The sequence below is a fragment of the Sphaeramia orbicularis genome, chromosome 3 (genome assembly GCF_902148855.1).
Source record: "Sphaeramia orbicularis chromosome 3, fSphaOr1.1, whole genome shotgun sequence".
Lineage (NCBI taxonomy): Eukaryota > Metazoa > Chordata > Actinopteri > Kurtiformes > Apogonidae > Sphaeramia > Sphaeramia orbicularis.
In genome coordinates, this window is record NC_043959.1 from 50,267,614 (window position 1) to 50,287,423 (window position 19,810).

Below are 19,810 nucleotides of genomic sequence, written 5' to 3' on the forward strand. Positions count from 1 at the left end.
AATTATCAAAATAGGCAACAGTTAATATAACATGGGGTTTCAGTAAAACACTCAAGCCTACAGTTAATATTTTTTCATATCTTTTCTTTTTTTACATGTTGACAACTCATTTAAATTGCTTTTTGTGAAATGATTCCAGTGCAGTAGCACAAAAAGCCTGAGCGGAATGGTCCGGCTACAATATGCTTGAAAGATGAGGAACTCACCCCTTTCCAGCCATTTACTGCAAACCTTTTCTACAAAGTGCTCCAAACGGAGCCATTACACGATTGAGGTGAAAATATTTGCTTTTATCACCCATCTATTTGAACACTGGCCACATCCGCAGCCAGCAAAATGCTCAGTGTGTAGCAATCACAGTGTTCCTTTGCATGTCATCATTTCCAAATAATTTACCAGCTGCAATTAACTGACTCTAGTTGTCATCACAGTGCTGTGTGAAGTCTTTAGAAGAGGAGTTAATGTATTAAAGAGACTAAAATAAAGCTGCATTAAAAAAATGTATATGTACATACAGTACATCTATGCATCACTGATGATTGCATATACCAATTGAAAATAAAAATGACCTCCGCCTGACAAATTAGAAATAAACCTGTTTGACAGGCCCCGTTTGGTTAGAACAAATGTGAGACATGAAAAATAGTTTGACACACTTTCATAAAAGCAAGTGGCGGCAACCCATCCTTTAGCATGTGGTAATGGCCTCTCGTTGTTAGATTCAATGGAAAAAGCTATTCATACTGTTATGTGATTGAAAAGAAAATTGAATCCTTTTGATGTTATAAATGTGTCTATTACCGCATTTGCACACAAAATTTCTATGGAAATTATAGAGAAAGGAGTGATTCTCTGGAGGAAATGTTTGGGAATGACATATTGAATTCTATTCATGCCTGAATATCAATATAGTGCATGCGGTCTAGAACAACTCCAAAACTATATGATTTTTCACTGGGCTGAAAGGCTAAAATTACTATACTATATATGAAAAAAGGTTAATGGTTAGATATTTCTTATTTTCTAATGACCAACCTCTTCAATTTACTGCTAAAGTTATGGGAAACTTTCCTTCTATGTGATAAGGTATATCTGCTGCTACTATTGGAGTTCAAAAAAGGTTCATTGGTGGGATGGGTTAACACGACACTCACAAACAGAAAAATGACTTCAAACATAATAATCCTAAGGGGGAGAGGGTCTGCAAGGTTATCAGTCAGGATTAGTCAGTTGCACTGGAAAATGTGCTTTTACAGATGCACTGAGTATTAAACATTATTTTCATGACATTAAAAATGAGTTTATTTTCCTATAGGTTTATTTAATGCTCAGAGGAAATACTCAATCAAACATCTGCACAATATCAGACAGGAAACAGCCTAGAATATGTTGTATATATGTAGCCATGTACTGCTGACCCTGAACTGCTTTGCGTGGGCATATTGGGGTTAACTGAAGTGCCTTGCTCAAAAGACTCACAGTGCTAGTCATTCACTTACCCTTATAAATACTTCGTACTGAAATGTTCAATTTGATGTCTATTTAACAGATCACATGAGGACTGTTCAGTACACATATAGACATTACATGGACATGTGTTTGACTGGCAACTTATTAACTAACTTATTCATTTATTTTTTGATGATTTCTAGGATTTCTATTTTTTTTTTTTTTATTATTTTAGCTATTATTATAACTAATTTTGAATAATGACTGAAAATGTATTCAAAGAAAAGTCATAAAAAGTGGCCAGTGAAACTATAGTTGCTTATCTCAGTAAACTTTCAACACACTAAAATTACACATCTCTAAAATAACCCAAACATTTTTCTTTAACAGAAGCTGTAAGAGGAGAATAATTGATGCAATATATTTTTTTCCTGTGTTTTCTGATAGTATAACTTCTTCACTCTGAAGTCATACATAAGTTCACAAACAGTTTAATACTGTGGTCAGTATTAGTTGGATTTGATCTTGTCAGAGATGTTTATACTGTGTACAAATATAAGCTAATACTGACATAGAAATACATTTCTCACACGTCATTTTTAACCACATTAAGAAAACATTAAGAAACATTTCGACATTCCTTTTATTACATGCGTGGCGAGTCTCTATGCAGTTGATGACATTAAAAAAGCTGAAAGAATGAAGGAGTTTGCCAGAGTTTTTAACTTTTGCATTCTGCTGATGAGAGCTGGGAAAGAAATATATTTTAACTTAATGTGCACTTATTAGCAAGTCATTCAGGCATAAGTCCACTATTTCAAAATTCTGCCAATTTATAAAGCTATAAATTTGCTTAGATGTAAATTTATGTCTCGCAGCACAGTGCCCTTCATTTACTTTAGCTTTTTTTTGGTCAAAAACTCTTAAACAAGGTTCTTTAAAAAATAAAGTTCCTGGAGAAACCTTTTGGAGTGTTTATTAATCACACATATAAAGTAATATGTGTTACATGTGGCAAAACTATTAACAACACATACAAGAAACTAAAAAGAAATCTGTATTCAAGGTAGTGCACCTCATAATTTAACCCGTCGTTGAACACAAGCTGCTTTCTGATCACTACACCACAACATTATTCAATTGCCTTAATGAGTGCATTTAAAGACTATTCAGCTATGCCCATATTTGATGTTTCGGGCCTGTTGTAAAACATTTTGAAGTCTCAGCAAATGGTTGTAATAGCTTCCTTTCAAAATGGTGATAATGATTATGGATGTATTCAAATGAAATTAAATCTCAAAGACTGTGATGCAAGTCAGTGTGACTAACTCAAGCGCATCAATCATTTTCCTGAAGCTTACAGGAACACTGTCAATTCACTCAGAGGTACTTTTGATGTCAGACACAAAGGAATAATAATTGCGTTAATTCAAAGGTACACTTTATACTTACAATTTCAATCAAATTTCAATCTAGGATCAAAAAGATATGTTTGCATTATGCTCTGGAGCAATCCAATCCCTGACTAGGAGGACAGATTTTCCCAGAATGTTTAGTAAATAGAAAAGCAGATGGCAGTTACTTTTTTCTGCGCTCATTACATTAAGAAGATGCACAAAGTTTCCACCCCACAGGACATAAAACCAAAACATCATGATTAAAAAGTATGTTATATGAGAGGTAGGAAACATAAGCTCTGATGAATAATTTCAAATTAAAAAACGTGCTCAAATTTCGGTCATTTGGTAAAGCATTTGATCACAAGTGCTATGATTCCAAAAAGAAACCTCTCAAGACTGGACAGAAGCTTTTCTTTTCTGGTGCACAGTGCATAAAGATTTTTTTTTCTCCCCGGATTATCATAGGAATGGTGAGGAAGTCGAGAAAAGTGGTGGATTTTGTTGTTAACGTGATGGATGTGACCTGAGGACAACGGGATATTAATTTGCATGTGATTAGCAAGACTGTGATTGAGTGGATACAGAAGTGGCATGCTGTGGTGTGTTGTTGCCGTGTCATGAGGTTGTCATCCGGTGTGTGTATGTGTGTGTGTGAGAGAAAATGTGTACTGTATGTATGTGTGTGTATTTGAGTGTAAAACAAGCTCAGTGGCTGCAGGTGTGAAAGTAGCCCAGGCTGTGAACTCCGCACACTCCCTCATCCTCTCTCACTTCCTCTCCCACTCATTTATTTTGCTTTTTCTCTGATTTGGTTTTACACTGCTGCACTCTTCTCATTTGCATCTGCTCCTGACACCCTTGTACCAACCCCTCCAACACACACACACTCCCTTGCTCTCCATCACACACCCACACAACCTACTATCATCATTCACAACTTGTCCCATCATTCTGAGTGTGATAAGGATGAAGAAACTCCCTGTTTAACATGTAAAGTTGTGGTTTCTGTCAGTACTAATTCAGTATCATGTAATAAAAAAAACAACAATTGCAGAATAGTCATAATAGTATTTCCAGTTACTTTACAGCTGTTTTTATTTGTTGTAAACGTCAAAAATGCATCTGTGACAGATCATGGGCTCGTATTCTCCGCATGCTCTTTGTCTGCTTTTTTCTTTGCTTGATGTGAAATATGTGTGTGTGTGTGTGTGTGTGTGTGTGTGCATGGTTTTAATGGGGGTAGAAATTCCGCAACATATGTTTGTATTTATACCAATGTGTTTACTGCGCACATTTAAGCATGGATGCACAAAGGAACTGATAATCAAACCTTTAATCCAATTAATTTATCCAAGCAGCAGAATGAGCTGAATCCATCAGGCAGCTCTGGTTTTATAGAGCGTTATGTGTTGAAAGTGCATTGATGAAATTCAATTAAGACACAATATAATAATTATAAAGTGAGCCATGAGACAAGGCAGAGTTCATTTCTCAAAACAGCATCCTTTTGAGAAATTACCATGTTTTTGCTAATCACAACTTAATGGATAAGTAGGAACAAAGATTCACTGCAAGCTTTACCAACTGGGTTTTGATGTTGAAATATATTTAATGTGCAGGAGCTTGTACTTATTCTGCTATTGTAGGAAATAATTCTTCTGGTTGTATTAAAATCTACATCACAGTGGGAAACTATAGGCAAACTGAAGTTTTTCTAAAACATTTCATACTGTTTAAGAAAACCGAGCAGAGCCGTGCAGAACAATCCTAAGCATTTACAAGTCACAGGTCAGGCTAATTATGTCTTCTCATGAAAAATAATCCTGACCCTGCACAACTCATACAATCACGCATTGATTTTCTAAAGAGAGCGTATTTAATAAATTTAGCTACAGTACCAGGACCAGGTGGTCAATCATTGTCCCATTCTCAAAGCCCTTGATGAGCACTGAGAAAGATCACAGAAATAATACATCATTGTTCTGTCTAATTACAGCATGTCACAGACAAGAGCGGATTTGCATTTTAAACAAGCACTTGTTCTGATTGAGGAACAATTGTTATATATTTCATTAAATATGAGCCATGCAGAGGGCAGCACGCTCCTTCCAAGCATGCTTTAGACCGAGAGGAGATACAACCCACAAAGAATTCACACCATCTCAAACATGTTCTATCTGCAACTCAAGATATTCTTTAATATATGTTTGTTTGTTTTCATTTCTTTTACACTTATGCATACTTTAGTGATATTTTTCCTCCCACCAACGATTAATTTAATCTCGCTGCCTTCTTCAAGGTCTTTTTTTTTCCTATCCCCCCACTCCCAGTTCAAGCAGAAATGAGAGAGGGTCTAAGGAGAAAGGGAGAGGAAGACGAACTAAAACAAGATGCTAGAATCAAATGCGCTTTAACAGTTTTTGACTGCTTTTGCACTATTTTCTTAGAGTGGATTTGAAGCAGGGCTGGGCCGCTTCCTGAATATCTTACAGCCTCCTCAGTGTCTTTATCTACAATCCCACTTATTTACAGATCACTGGAGGAACATCTGCTCCAACACTTGCCCCAAATCTAAGAAGTGATGTTTTGCAATATACCATTTAATTTTTAATGCTGAAATTCAGTTCTCCTTCAAAACAGAAGAACTTTCATAGATAAGCTCCTTTTGATGACAACTAAACATCCAATAGCCTGGAAATAGACTGGAATTCAAGGGATAAACAAAACTGTGGCAAACAAACAACTGCAGTAATGGTAAACACTGCTAAAGTTGACAATATCTTGGCAACATAAAAGTAGCAACACTGTTTTATCTTAGTTATAAACAAGTCTGAGAGGAGATAATCGTATAAGATGAATTTCAGTATATCAGAGAAGGCACAAACAAATAAGTGCACAACACATGGTCCTTACTTTATACTTTCACATCATCAGAATCAAGCAAAAAGATAAAAACCTAAATGTTCACAGACTTACGAACATACAAGTATAGACTCTAAACACCTGCTCAACAAATATTTTAGTGCAGACCTTCTTATACAGTTACTATGAAGTAAATGTGTGCATGCTTACTGGTCTCTTCAACCTCGTCTCCTAGAAATTCTGTTCTTATTTAACCGTATCACAAATCTAATTACATTCTGAAGCAATGTAATGTCCTTACATTATGCTTGGCTGATAGTGGCTTAATTTTGTTTTAAGGAAATATTTGTTGTTAAGGGAGCAGCTATTTATTTTTTCCTTCTACAGTTAGCAGGAAGATTGTAGACGTCCAAAATCCTGGACTTCAACACCAGAGTGTTTGCATTTAACTCCCCCAGGGGTGTAAGTTTAGGCAACAAAAGCCCCTTCATGAGGGTTAGGAAAAGATTGTAGCTTGACTTAAATAATGTAGTACTTAGTATCAAAAATATATATATTCCTTGTTGACTTTTTCTATATGGCATCTTTCCTTCACTCTAACCACTTGCTGCCTGTGTCTAAACCCAAGCATGAACAGTTTAATAATGCTCTCATTTCCAATCTGCTGATATTGTAAATCAAGTTTGCTGTTGCATTAATGGAAAACAAATGAAATATGTTGATTGTGAACAATTACATTTACATTACACTAGGAAAATATATGAATTGACAACATTTAGTTTTTATGTTGAAATAAAACATATTGTGAACAGCATCTCATTTATAACAAAATGTATTTGCAATTGCAATTTAGTTCTATATGAATGCTGTTTCTGGGAACAGGGTTGGTCTATTCTGTTACCCTGACAGGCACAGAGAAGTTGTGATGCACCTGCATCTGTTCATCTGTACAGCAATACAAGCTGGCCTCGTGCCAGCGCTCCCCTCTTCAGCTACCGCCAAATACTACACATATTTGATTTGCAGTGCAACATAATAGGCCATCAGCTTAATTATTACAGAGGAGTTATCATCCTGAACCTTTTCTGTACAGAATTGCAGGAATGAAAAAGAATGGCTCATAATACCAACATATGCATGTCGCTTAACAATAATGTTGTTTTTCTGCAGCCCATTGAAAAGGTTATTATTCTTTCTTTCTTTCTTTCTTTCTCTTTTCTTTTATTATATTTCTAAATGTGTGCGAGGGAAGACAGAAAGGAGCACAGTTTGCCTGTTTCTACATTATTATGTGGAGTATAGTGATACTGTAGAGTGATTAAATAGGCTTCATCTGGCATACAGTTCAAGATTATCTGTACATGTAAGTGTCTGCATTATATATGTAATTATAGCTACTGTGATATGACAACTATTATTATTTACACTTACTTTTAATAAGCTGTATCTCTAAAACCATCTTTGCACCAAGAGATGATATTACAGATACAGATACATTTGAGGTGCTAAATGTAAATGATCCAACTGAAGGAACATTTGAAAGCTTAAAAAACAAATAATCAACGGAAAACATATTCATGAACAACATACATTTTAATAGAAGCATTGGAAATATTTTATGTTTGTCAAAAACTGTGAATTGGACTCAAGATAAAAGAAGCAATATTTATATGTAATTGAGCATACAAAGACTTATTATTACTGTATATACAGTATGTATAAATGATTCTCATATTTATTTCTTGTAAATACAGTGATTTATTATGTGTTTATTATATGCATGGTTTATAACACTGATTTGAGACTATTTATAGTGACACTTGTCATTTCTGTTTATCACAAGGTATCAAAATAATGCAGTAATATGAAATGTATGTGGTTGTTGGATATTCTGACCTTAAATAAATAAAATGAATCCATCAAAAATAAACATATTTTAACATTATTTATTAGGAAGCAAACATTTTTTTTGTGTTGTTTGTTTTTTTCTCTACTGGTGATAACTTATACCTGGCTTGTTTAATATATTGATGTAGTATTAATAGAGTTGACTATTCTGAGGGTTTGTTTGGGTCTTAACACACCTTTGCAAAGCATTAAACTCCAAAGTGACAGACAGTTTACCCTTTAGATCTAATGTTATTGTATGGTGTGAGACAGGAGTTCCACCCTGTTCAAACTGAATAACGTTCATAGACTTAGTTTTGCCAAGCATGTATGGGACTGTTTGTACTGGATGCAGGTCATGGAACAGATTTCATAACAGTGCACAGTCTGTGCACTGTTTCAACTGCTTCATGTAAGCACCATGCTCATATTGACGAGAATATAAAAAGGTTCACTCATTCTGGACCTGTATCTTTACACAGATATATTTTCATACTACACAAATGTCTGTGTTATTGCACTGACACTGTACCGTGAACCTTATCCTCTTATTTAGAAAAAAAAAAGCCTGAATAGCCCTCTCTCGACACCCTACACAGTTAATACAAATACTAGCACTTATTATCAACCATTCTAGAGGTCAAAGAGTTTGTTTATGCTTTGTGCATATTCAGCTGAGTATTTCTGAACCCAGAGATCTTTTCAGCTGTGTCTGCTCCTTTCTGGTGTACCTGCCCCTGCCTGGCCTTCTTGCATGTTTTGCTTGGCACAGTTCACACAGTACTGTATATCTATCACAGTTATGCTGCTCTTGTACTGTTATGAAGAAGACACACAGGACAAATAATGAGATTCAGGGGGAAGAACAGTTAATTTAACTATAGTGTCTTTTCCCTTGGACATCTGTGCAAAACTTTACCGATATTTACTAAATGTCGAAAAGACAGAAGTGCGTAATGTCGGTTTTCCCATTAAATCACAAATGCGGTGATTTGTTTACTTATCGCAAGATGACACGAGAAGTCATTCCATAAACATGGCAACGAATGTAAATATCGCATTGATTTACAGATATATTCATTATTATTATTTGTTACTCCTCTATTCTGTACTAAATTTAAAAAATTATTCAGTTTCCTGGTGTGTTCACACATACCACGCCATGTTTGTTTTAAAACTCTTCTTCTTCGCTTGTTGTAATGTCCATCAGCATCCGTTTTTATAAATTCACATGACTAGTTGCAGAAAAAGGCCTTTCCATTGCAGTTTTGCTTGATACACCAATTGCGCTATGCCCAAAAAAACACCTCTTGCCAGTGCAAAAACTTTTCATCGAAAATGAGAGTTTTGGGGCAATTGTCGTTTTTCCATTAGGTAAATCTTTATGAGCAAGTTATATTCGCACAATTTGAACGTCAACGGAAAAGCGACTTATGTAGCTCAGGTAGGAATTGTACATACACAAATACAATACATACAGATTTAGTTTTTCACAATTCCAAACATTGTATACATTGTAGTCCCAGTGTTTATTTTGATATAAAATTTCCACTTTTATTGTTATCTCAATCCCACAGGGTCAAACATTTACACCTTCTTAATATTCAGTGCCATCGCCTTTAAATTGTTTAACATAAGTTGATCTCTTGGGGTGACCTTACACAAGCTTCACACAAGATTTTTGGACAATTCCTCCTTGCACTAACATGCTTTTTCAGTTTAGTTAAGGTCAGAGCTTTGACGCTACAAATGTTTAAGGAGTATGGTTATGTTTCATATGATGTATCTTTAGGATCATAGTCCGAGCTTTAGTTTATTGGCTGATGTCTGCAGATGAAGTAATAAATGATACACATATTTCTCTTTTTTTAATGATTCTATCAATTTTATTAAGTACACTAGTGCCTCTTACAGCAAAACTATCCCATATCCTGATGCTCCACCCTCTGTACTTCACACTTGGGCTGGTGGTCTTTTGGTTACAAGCCTTCCCTTCCTTCCTCCATAAATAACATTGATCATTACAGCTAAAGGGTTCTATTTTTGTCTCTGCTGACCAGAGGACATGCCTTCAAGAGCTCACATCTGTGTCACATTGCTGATCTAATAGCCTTTCAGGTTGTGATCATACAACACCCTCTGGATATTTTTGAAGGAGTTACAGCATATTTTCCTGTTCCTGCGGTGTTTATATTTGTGTATAGTACTATTATTTGTAAGGATGAACATGGTAAAAAGGTGAACGACACGCACATCCAAAATTAGAGGTGTGCTGGATCCCAAAAAAGTAGAACGTGAGAAAAAATAAAGGAAGGTTCGCACAACCAGTGAGCTCCCAAACTGATGAAGGGCCTTGGCCCGAAACGTCACAATTAAATGGTTTGGGTGCTCACTGGTTGTGCGGACCTTCCTTTATTTTTTCTCAAGGATGAACATGGTACCTTAAAACATTTGTAAATTTCTGCCTAAGATGTTGGTTTCTTTAGATCGCAACAACTGAAAACTGTTTCTGAGTGGAGGTCCTAAAACAGGGCCAAAGATACGCTTCCCATTGACTCTCAGTAATGACAATTAGTCAATAATTGGTCAGTAGTGGAATGTCTAAGGTTGTTAGTTGCGTCCAGAATTTAAACAGTACAACTTTTGTCTCAAGATATTATTCAATATTACACACTGAATCTGAGTGTATCTAAATGTCTGATCCCCTGAGAATGTAATTACCTAAATAAAAACTTCAATTCTGTAGTTTTATTTTTCAGATACAGAATATGTAATGAATATGAAGTAGTTGGAATAACTGAACTAACAGGCAATATTTATTGATTTACTTAACAAGCACCTACAAGTGTACATGGTTAGACAAGTAGTAATAAAGATGATTTCATAACAAGTCTTGTTTATATAGGAAATGTTAATCTCCTTTTCATTTATTTGCAAAATTTTTGAAGTAGAATAACATGAGTCAGTCTACAGTGTACTGTACTGGCATTCTGTAGGTCAAAAAAATTGTAGCATTTTGTGTAAAAACAGATTACTAATGTAGCTACAAATGCTGTTAATTGATTTCATTTTATGTGACGCAACCTGCAAAGAACTGTAAAATACTTAAGTGCTTCAAAAAAATGTGAAATGAAATGCACAGTTAAATCAGAAATGATCCACAGACAGTGATTTACAGCAGCGTATATTGAGCACTTTGACAATTTAAATTGCTTCAACAGTCCCCTTAAAGCAGGAGTGCTGTGAAACTTCTGTGGAAGTGGAAACAGGTGCTACTATAATAGCGCAGACAGAGAAATTTACATTCTCTCGGAGAAATCACAGTAAGCTCTTAGCATGTTTACACAGAACACCACACAGGCACACTTGCATATAAACATACAGTGCTCCCTAAAGGCTGGCTCTTGGTTCCAGTTTCTCAATGAATATACATCAGCAGTCTGGCCCACTCTTTGACTGTGAGTGATGTCATTGTCAACTGCCTCAAATTGCTTTGACAACTCCTAATCACACCTCTTGTGTTGCAAGGACTAGCCATTCAGCACCGCAACAGCACTGCTTCTTTTATCTGTCAATCACTGTCAGTGGGTGATACTTTTCCTGGGGTGTGGTTGTCTGTCAGCACAGGCCTGGTCACCGTGTTCACATGTGGACCATCAGTGTCTTTCAGATTGATACCATACAAACCTGACTGGCTCCTCAGTTTCTCTTTTACTCACTTTAGCTGTGCTCTCTCACACCAGTGAGAAATAGGCTGCTGGCCTGGTATTGACAATGCAGCAACATGATTCAAACAAAAACCTAAGCCTTTCTACTTCTCTTTTTTCCAGAAAGTGGAATCAATATATTGTGCAGCAGAAGTTGCTCCCACAAAGGCAAGAATATGTAAACTTTTGTTTTACACTCTCTGTCTTTGGAAAAAACTTCAAATAGAGGATACATCAAACACTGAACCAGAGTACTTTGATCTCACTTTGAATGCAATGAAGTTACATTGCATTAAAATTTAAGAACTGGACTTGAAAATAGAATACTGTAGAGAAACCTGTATAGCAAAGAGACTTGTATGCTGAAAAGAATATTGTACAGTACCTCTGGAAAAGATGAACTTCAATAAAACCCCTTGTATCTTTAGACTGATAAACTGAATACAGACCAGCCTAAAGGTCCTCAGGAGGTCAGTGTTGAGGCTAAAATGTAAACACATTGTCTACAGGCATATTTTGGCATGACTTTGATTGATTTTTATTAATTTTGTATTAATTAGAATACTTTTTTTGTCTATTCAGTTCATTAACACTTAAATATTCATGAAATTAGGTGTATGAATGAATAGAAAGGGGAAAAAATAGGTAGAACATTTCCTTAAAAGCTTCATATAACCACACTGTTCTTACCTCAGCCTCCACCAGCAGGCATCAATATGTGCTGACAAATGACCATGGCAGGAAGGACAGTATAATTTACCACTGATTAAACAGCAGGGCTCTTAACAGAGAGCCAAGGTTCATATGGTTAACACAACTCATCTTTATGCAAGCATATATTATTACCTTACAAGGGTGGCATGCCCCAATTGCTGGCACAAGTAAATACAGCTTCTTGTTCTGTCAAAATGATGTAGCATATGTTGCAATGAACATAACAATGCACCGTAAGGAATGCATGAGGAAAATTGAGATGCAATGGACTGTACACAGTTGGGTTGTTTAGATTTAAATGGTGTGGAAATCAGTCATCGCATCAAAAAAGAAGTGACCCATACTTTACCATAAAATATAATCACACATAATTATTAGTATGTAACATAGTGATGACCTATAGTATGTAACCTGGCCGGCCAGTTTGTCTTTCTCAATAAGAAATCCGTCTGGAATCGCGGGGCTTGAATCCAAATCTGAAGGCGGGACTAACAGGCGTCGATTAAACCAGTCACAGATAAGATGGACATGATGCTTTTGTCAGAGAAATTTAAAAATACAAGGTGTAATCTGTAATTCAATCCTTATTTTTGAATCAAGTAAACAACCAACAACAGGCAACTTGGAACTGACTTTGACTCAGAACAAAAAGAAGTCGCATTGCGAAACATCCGCCCCCCCAGACTTGTGATTGGTTCGGTATAGAATAGATTGTGCGTATTTCACAATGACTGGCCCAGTTCCAGGCTGTACTGAATACACTGAGAAAACCAGATGGCTGACCAGACTATATAGTATCAGCCACGCAGAGATGGTGATGATGATGATAATGGCGACATCAGGATCGCTCATTTCTTCAGTATTTGTCATTAAAGATATATGTATATAGATTCTTTTGATATTTTATTCATCTGTGTATTTCTAATTAAGCATCTTTGGTAGTATTTGAGTTGTGGAGAGTTGTTGTTGAACATCCTCAAAGTCAAAACTCAGTTAAATGAGATCCAGTCTTTGCTCTGGTAGATCTGCTAAGTTGAAAGGCAGGATAGACACACCAACTGTATGAAGTTTACAGTTACAGCTGTTAACATATTTGAAAATTATTAAGTTTGGAGGTGGGTCTATATTTGGGGTGGGGATCTTTTCCATTAGGGGATGATTAAATAATGATAAGCTTGTGAATATTTACTGTGATATTACAGTGAATGTAGCGTGTGACCCACTTTAGACTTTCACATCTGAAAAGGATAAACCCTTTGATAATTCTTTGACTGCAGACACTATTTGACAGTCAGTTTTGGGTATTAAAATATGCTTCTCCCCTGTTTTTTGCCCCCTCCTGTCTCAGTTCTGTTGAAGATGTGTTTGTGTTAGGCCATGAGATGTGCAGGCTGAGCTAAATGTGACTGAGTGATGTGTCATATAATCTCTTGGACATATCTAAAGGACGTTATTCCAGGAGAGGATATGGGGGCTGCCTCATGAAACATTTATCTGGGAAGAGTAGCACAGCGATGGCAAAGAGATGGAGTGACAGAATGGAATGAGGTAGAGGGGGGAGAATAACAAGGAAAGTGTTTGTGCATGTGTGGGTCTGTGTTTCTCTCAGTCATCCCGTTTGTCAGTGAAAGGTATAGCAATATTATGAAAACATATATTTTGACCTCACAGCCTTAATTTACATTGAAAATGAACAATCTTTGAACCAGTCAAGAAGTATGTATCAACAAATGATGCAAAGGTAATGCACACATACTGTAGTTGTAAACACATTCTGAGAGCTCAGAGAGGCTTTGAGTGTGATAATTCCGATCAAAAAACCCTGAGGCTGAGCTCAGACACAAAGCTTAGAATTGGACCAAGTGTTCCAGGGGAAGAACTTAACTACATCACTGAGCAGCAAATGCAGCTTTGGACATAATCTACTGTACAGTGACTTCCTTATTAGTGTGCAGGAGGACACATTTGAAGTTTGTTCTGATGCAGATTGCGAGACATCTGATCGCCAAGCAAATGTAGTCATTGTCTATGGTCAAATGAGAAGTCGACTGCAATTTTCATCAGATAGTTATGGTGTTGGTGTGCACTGCCATATAACACTGTTATTCTTACGTGTAATGTGAGTCCATAGTTTGTTACAATTCACATAACTCAGTTTTTAGCAAGATAACATCCAACTTGCAAAATCCTTTATCATCACTATTTATAATTCTTTATGGTACAGTTTATAGAGATTAGCTGCATTAAAGTTCTGTTTTAACATTTTTTTCCTTTTTTATTTTACTTGATTTGCTTAGTAGATACATAAAATTGTCTGATTTGTACTAGGGATGTAAACAATTAATCGACTATCAATTAATTGTCAATAAGAATTTGCTCAGTTAAATTATTTATCGTCGGTTAATTTGTCCTCTTCCACGGTGGGATTTGTGGCGTCGACAGCTGGGGGCGCCACTGCCCAAACGAGGCTTCATCGCTGAAGTTGAATAATGTTGCGGCTGGGATAGCTGTTGAACCGGATCATGGTGTTGATGAGTTAGAATTGCTTTAGGGACATGGTGGAGCGAAACACAGACCGGCCCAACTGTTTGTGGGAGCGGTGCACCCCCGCCTAAATACATGCACAAATGCAGGGTCGGTATCAGATCGGAGTGTTTTCCCTGGAGGTTGGTACAGTCCATGATCATCTGGACTATATGGTGATTGAGACAGAAGTTGAAAACATCCTCCAGGCACCAGGCATTATGTCCCACGGTCACTGCGGTGGCCACGGAAAATTGCGCGCGCAGGGTGGCATCTCCACTGAAATCTTGCTGCATCATGTCAGTGATGCAAAGTCAGAAATGCCCATTTCTTCTAAACTGCCCCTCTTCAGATCCATTTATTTTAATAAATTTCTCTGCAGAATTTGTGTAGTTCTACTCCATAAATGTCATTGCATATACTGTATCCAATGGTTCAATAAATCAATCATTAAGGAATATGACGTGTTTTTTCATGAAGTATATAAACAATATTTAGCTTTTATTGTTATAGACCCTATCGAAAGAGAAATTCAGGTTCTCAGGAAAATCGCCGGTTATCAATTGATCGTCAATCGACCGATAAGGTCAACCAACTAATGATCAATGGATTAATCGATAATTTGCATCACTAATAGTTTTACTCGCAGCCACTGTTGTGTTAACTGTTCCTCTCGGCGATGACCTGCTTGTCCAGAGGATTGACAAGAGGTCAAGTGCAGTACATACATATAGATAATTAGGCTGTTTTTGACCCAATTTTCTCCCTTCCCAAGGACAGCAAACACCTGATTATTTTATGTCTTATAAGATTATCCTGTGGTCTGAGGTGTGTTAAGAGTGAATTTGTTCCCCGATAATTGGCTCCAAAATGGATTGGGGCCGACAGTCGTAAATATTAAACTTGTTCAATATTTACATCCAAAAATCTTCATGTGTGTGGGGGAAAGTCGACGACTCCCAAGTCATGACTCTGAATTGTGAGAGTGAGCAGAATGTAGCCAATCAAGAAGCGAGCTGACTGAGGAACAAGGAAGCAGACGTAAATAAAAACAAGCATGGCCGACCTGAAACATAAAGTTTGGTGGACCTCAGAAATTCTGGATTTTTCCGTCAAAAATAGTCTCAAGAACACCATCATCCCTCCTCTCATATGTCGTCTTCCATGTTGTGTGTTGTGTTTTCCTGTTGTTGCTATGTTTCTTTTTCTTTGTTTTTGTTAGATCACGTTTGATCACGTGAGATTTCTAGCTTGGAGGACTGGATTCTAGATCGGTGGTGGGACACAATTGTTATGTGTGTGGTGTGCTGTGTTGAAATTATTGGAGCACACCACACACAATACGATAAAAACTGTTCAATGCCTGATTTTTTATCTTCACGTGTGGGGTCTATAACAGATAAAAAACCTTTTCAGATTTATAAAATCCTTATGTGTGTACCCTGCTTAAGACTACTCTGTGGGCAGTGCTAATATCTCTTAATGTTGGACTGATCTTGAATAGTAACTCACTACATCTCTACAAACCAGTTTTACAAAATGGGACAGGCCGGGTCTACTTGACTAGAATGTTAACTACAGTCAATGCACCTGAAACACAATACAGTGACATCTCCAATACAAAGTTAAAACTGTTATTTCTTTCGATTGATGATATATATATTTTTTTACTAACATTATAAATTGCTCCTTTAAAATGACTTCTGTCTTCTGAATAAGCAACGCGTAACCTCTGCATCATCTGCAGTGATGTTAATACTTTAAGTTTATCTCCAAAAAGTTCTGACGTCACAAATCACGAGGATAGATAAATGTCTCACACTTAGATTTATGGCAAGCATAGAGAAACTCCCCCTGTAAGCAGATGAATATAAAAATGGCCCTCTAGTATCAAACTGCACATATATCATTTTACACAGTGAAGTTAGATCATCCAAGGGAAGGAGTGGTAAGGATGGGAGACTTGAGACAAACAAGAATGTTTAAATATATTCATATCTTTTAAGTCTTTATTAGTGATCAACAACAGCTTATTATCCCTGCACCCTTATTCTATATTTTGTCCTTGCTAGATAGTTAGAATTCTCCTTAGTACACCTAATGGCTATTGTTGGTATAATTAGCTTGTCTAGTGCAGGCCTGGGATCTGAAATAAACGACTGCGGGCAAAGGACCATGGGAAAGATCGCTCATCTTGTCTGCGAGGCGTCGTACTCTCTGCTCCCAGCCTTTCTTGGTTGTGCTTGGCTGGCCTGCTATGAGGCTGAGGCGGTAGACCCTCAGATGCAGACAAACACCAGAGCCTAGTGGGAGCCTGGTGGAGTGGCCTCTCTCAGAAGAAGGAGATCTGCTCCCACCCAGACAAGGTCACACTGGTCTCTTGTCATTATCCTCTGAACAGACAGGGGAATAGCATTCCTGTCCAGCGGCCATTAGTGCCTGGCAGAGACCAATTACCACCAGGCAAAGGGCAAACCGTAAACGGACATGAATGAAGCCAGACAGGTCAAAGTGGTCATACGTAGCAAAGGTCAGTGTTGTCATAATTTCACACAAGTTAAAGTTGTAAATAGCTCTGCAGATACATTGATGCACAAAGGGTTAAATGAAAGTACAGGTTCCTGAGTGCAATAAATGCTGTCCATTAAGGATCACTGCTGCTGCAGGGAACATTATTGCCATTATCCGAATGTCTTCACCAAAGGAAATTATATTTACTATTTGTCAAATACTAATGACTTATAAATCAATGTGTTTTTTATTATGATGAGCTTGATATTCTCCTTGAGCAAAGTCAAAGGTCATTTCAAGTGAACAGTCCAAATCGCTCAGCCCTATCCTTTTCCATGCCTAAGTGACCACTGGCCAACATACCCCGACACATTCATATCAGGCCTTCCCCGGAGCATAACAAGACAGGAAATTCTGCAGACCCTCTGCACTGTATGTACTTTCTGCATGTAGCAGTTCCCAAAAGGCTTCCTGTGACATGTACAAGTGCACTCATACTTTTTCTTGCCAAAATAAAAACACAGTTCGACAAGGGGCACTTATGGTCACAGGGGCAGCAACAGCGTTCATGGCTCTTTGATACACAAAGATCTTTGCTCTTGGCTATCTAGGGGTACAGAGAAACAGTCATGTTTATCACCCCTCCTACTCTTTTTAACTATTTTAAAGTGAGGAAAAAAAAATATCTAGAACCCATTCATCCACAGGAAAGACTCCAGTTAGCCTCCTGCTGTTTCACAACTTTAATCTTGTTAACAGCGTCATGTTGCCACTGACAGGTTATTGGATTTTCAGAATATCCCACAGGCCTCAGAAGAGAGGTGTAGTTACGATCAGTCTGTTTACCAAATATGTTATGTTGCATAGTACACTTGTCTTGCCTCTTTGCATGTTAATTAATCTTATGAAAACAAGTTAACAATTGTGTCATAACTAGGGATGTAATGATATGAAAATTTCATATCACGGTTATTGTGACCAAAATTATCACGGTTATCATTATTATCGCAGTATTGGTGAAATTGTGCTCAAAATGTTCAAAAAGTACTAATACACACACTGAAATAATTTAACCAAGTTGTATTTAAAAAAAAAAAACTAAAACAAATAAAATAATTGGCACAATGCACTTTCTCTTGGCAGAAACATTCAAGTATTAACACTTAGGGGTCTGAACCTATTTTGGCCGTTTTTCAGTACTTTCGATTTTGCCTTTATATACTATATAAACAAATGTTTACTATACCCATGTTTGGTATCTTTTTTTTCAGCACAACTTCATTTATATCAACTGCCTGTTATTTTTTTTTTTCACTTTAACCTACTATATCAACACAAAAGGACAAAAAACACACAAAAAATACATAAAATCCGATTTGAAAAATGTATATTATTTATTGCATAAATAACACAAAGATGCTTAACGAACCTTTACAAAGACTTTAAAAGTGAATATTGGTTCCAAATATTAAGTATATAAAATTAAAATTGTAATAAATTAAAGCTATACCTAAATATTTGACTTAAAAACATATCTTTACATAGACGTTTTCTCCAGAAAAGTGCGGTAATCAAACACGGTTATCATGATAATTAGAATTTAAATGGTAATACTAACCGTTGGCAATTTTACCACGGTTTATCGTTATACCGGTAATTGTTACATCCCTAGTCATAACAAACTATAAAATACAGAATTAAAAAAGAAAAAGGTCCAGTAATACTGTTTTAATGCAAGTATTCTTCACCTTTAATTAAATCCCTTGATGCCATCTAGGCTGCAAACAGTTTGGAACAAATGCCTATTTAACTAACAAAAGTAGGGAAGGCACTCACATTTTCATTTAATGAAATAAAAAGCAACAGTCCAATTAACAGCACACTGTCGGCTGGACTGTTAATTAAAAACTAAAAAAGAAAAGAAAATATCTTGTGTGCTTGCTGTGCTCATTTTTGAGTCAAAGGGAACATGAGAACAGGTAAACAAATAGATGTCATTGTCAGTGAAATAATAGTATAAATACACGTAAAACAAACCTGTGCCCACAAATTAATCACAATTTCTTAATGATGAAAAAAAAAATGGGTCATTCATAATTGAATTTCATATTGGTCTGCAACAATAAGGTTCAGATTTAATTTTGATTGCATTTACTGTTTTCTTAAAACTTAATGTAAATGCTGATTATAAATGTGGAAAAAGGCATAGTGTAGTTTTGTACATAAACATAATTTTCTATGCACATATGAGCGTCCACTCCTGTCAGGTCAGTCAGAGGTAAGTAAGTGAGAAAATGCAGGAGATTATCTGCTGTGTAAAGGGGCCAAATTCCTGGGCCATCTATCATCTTATGCATTTGGTGAATGTCCTCCTTAGTATTAGATGTTAAACTGGAGAATTTCACACACCTCCTCCCACTCTGCACTTTCATGTAACACAGGGGTGATCAGCTGGAGGAAATCAAGCCCCTCTCTAAATTTCCTCTCAACTGATTAAGATAAACTGCTTTTCAGCCATGGTTACCCCCCAACCAATCAATTAAAGTAATCAATTAAAGGCCTGCCGGCTGAGCCTTTGGTAATTGAGGGTTGAATAAACACAGGCTGCTGATACTGATGATAAAGCCGTAACAAAACCATAGGCATGAAAAGGGCTTGAAAAATGTAATTTCTGGGATTTGAGTAAGTCTCAATTGTGAGATATCTAAGAAAAGCAAGGTCTAGTTATTTATTTCATTTCATACCCAGAGCAGTGCC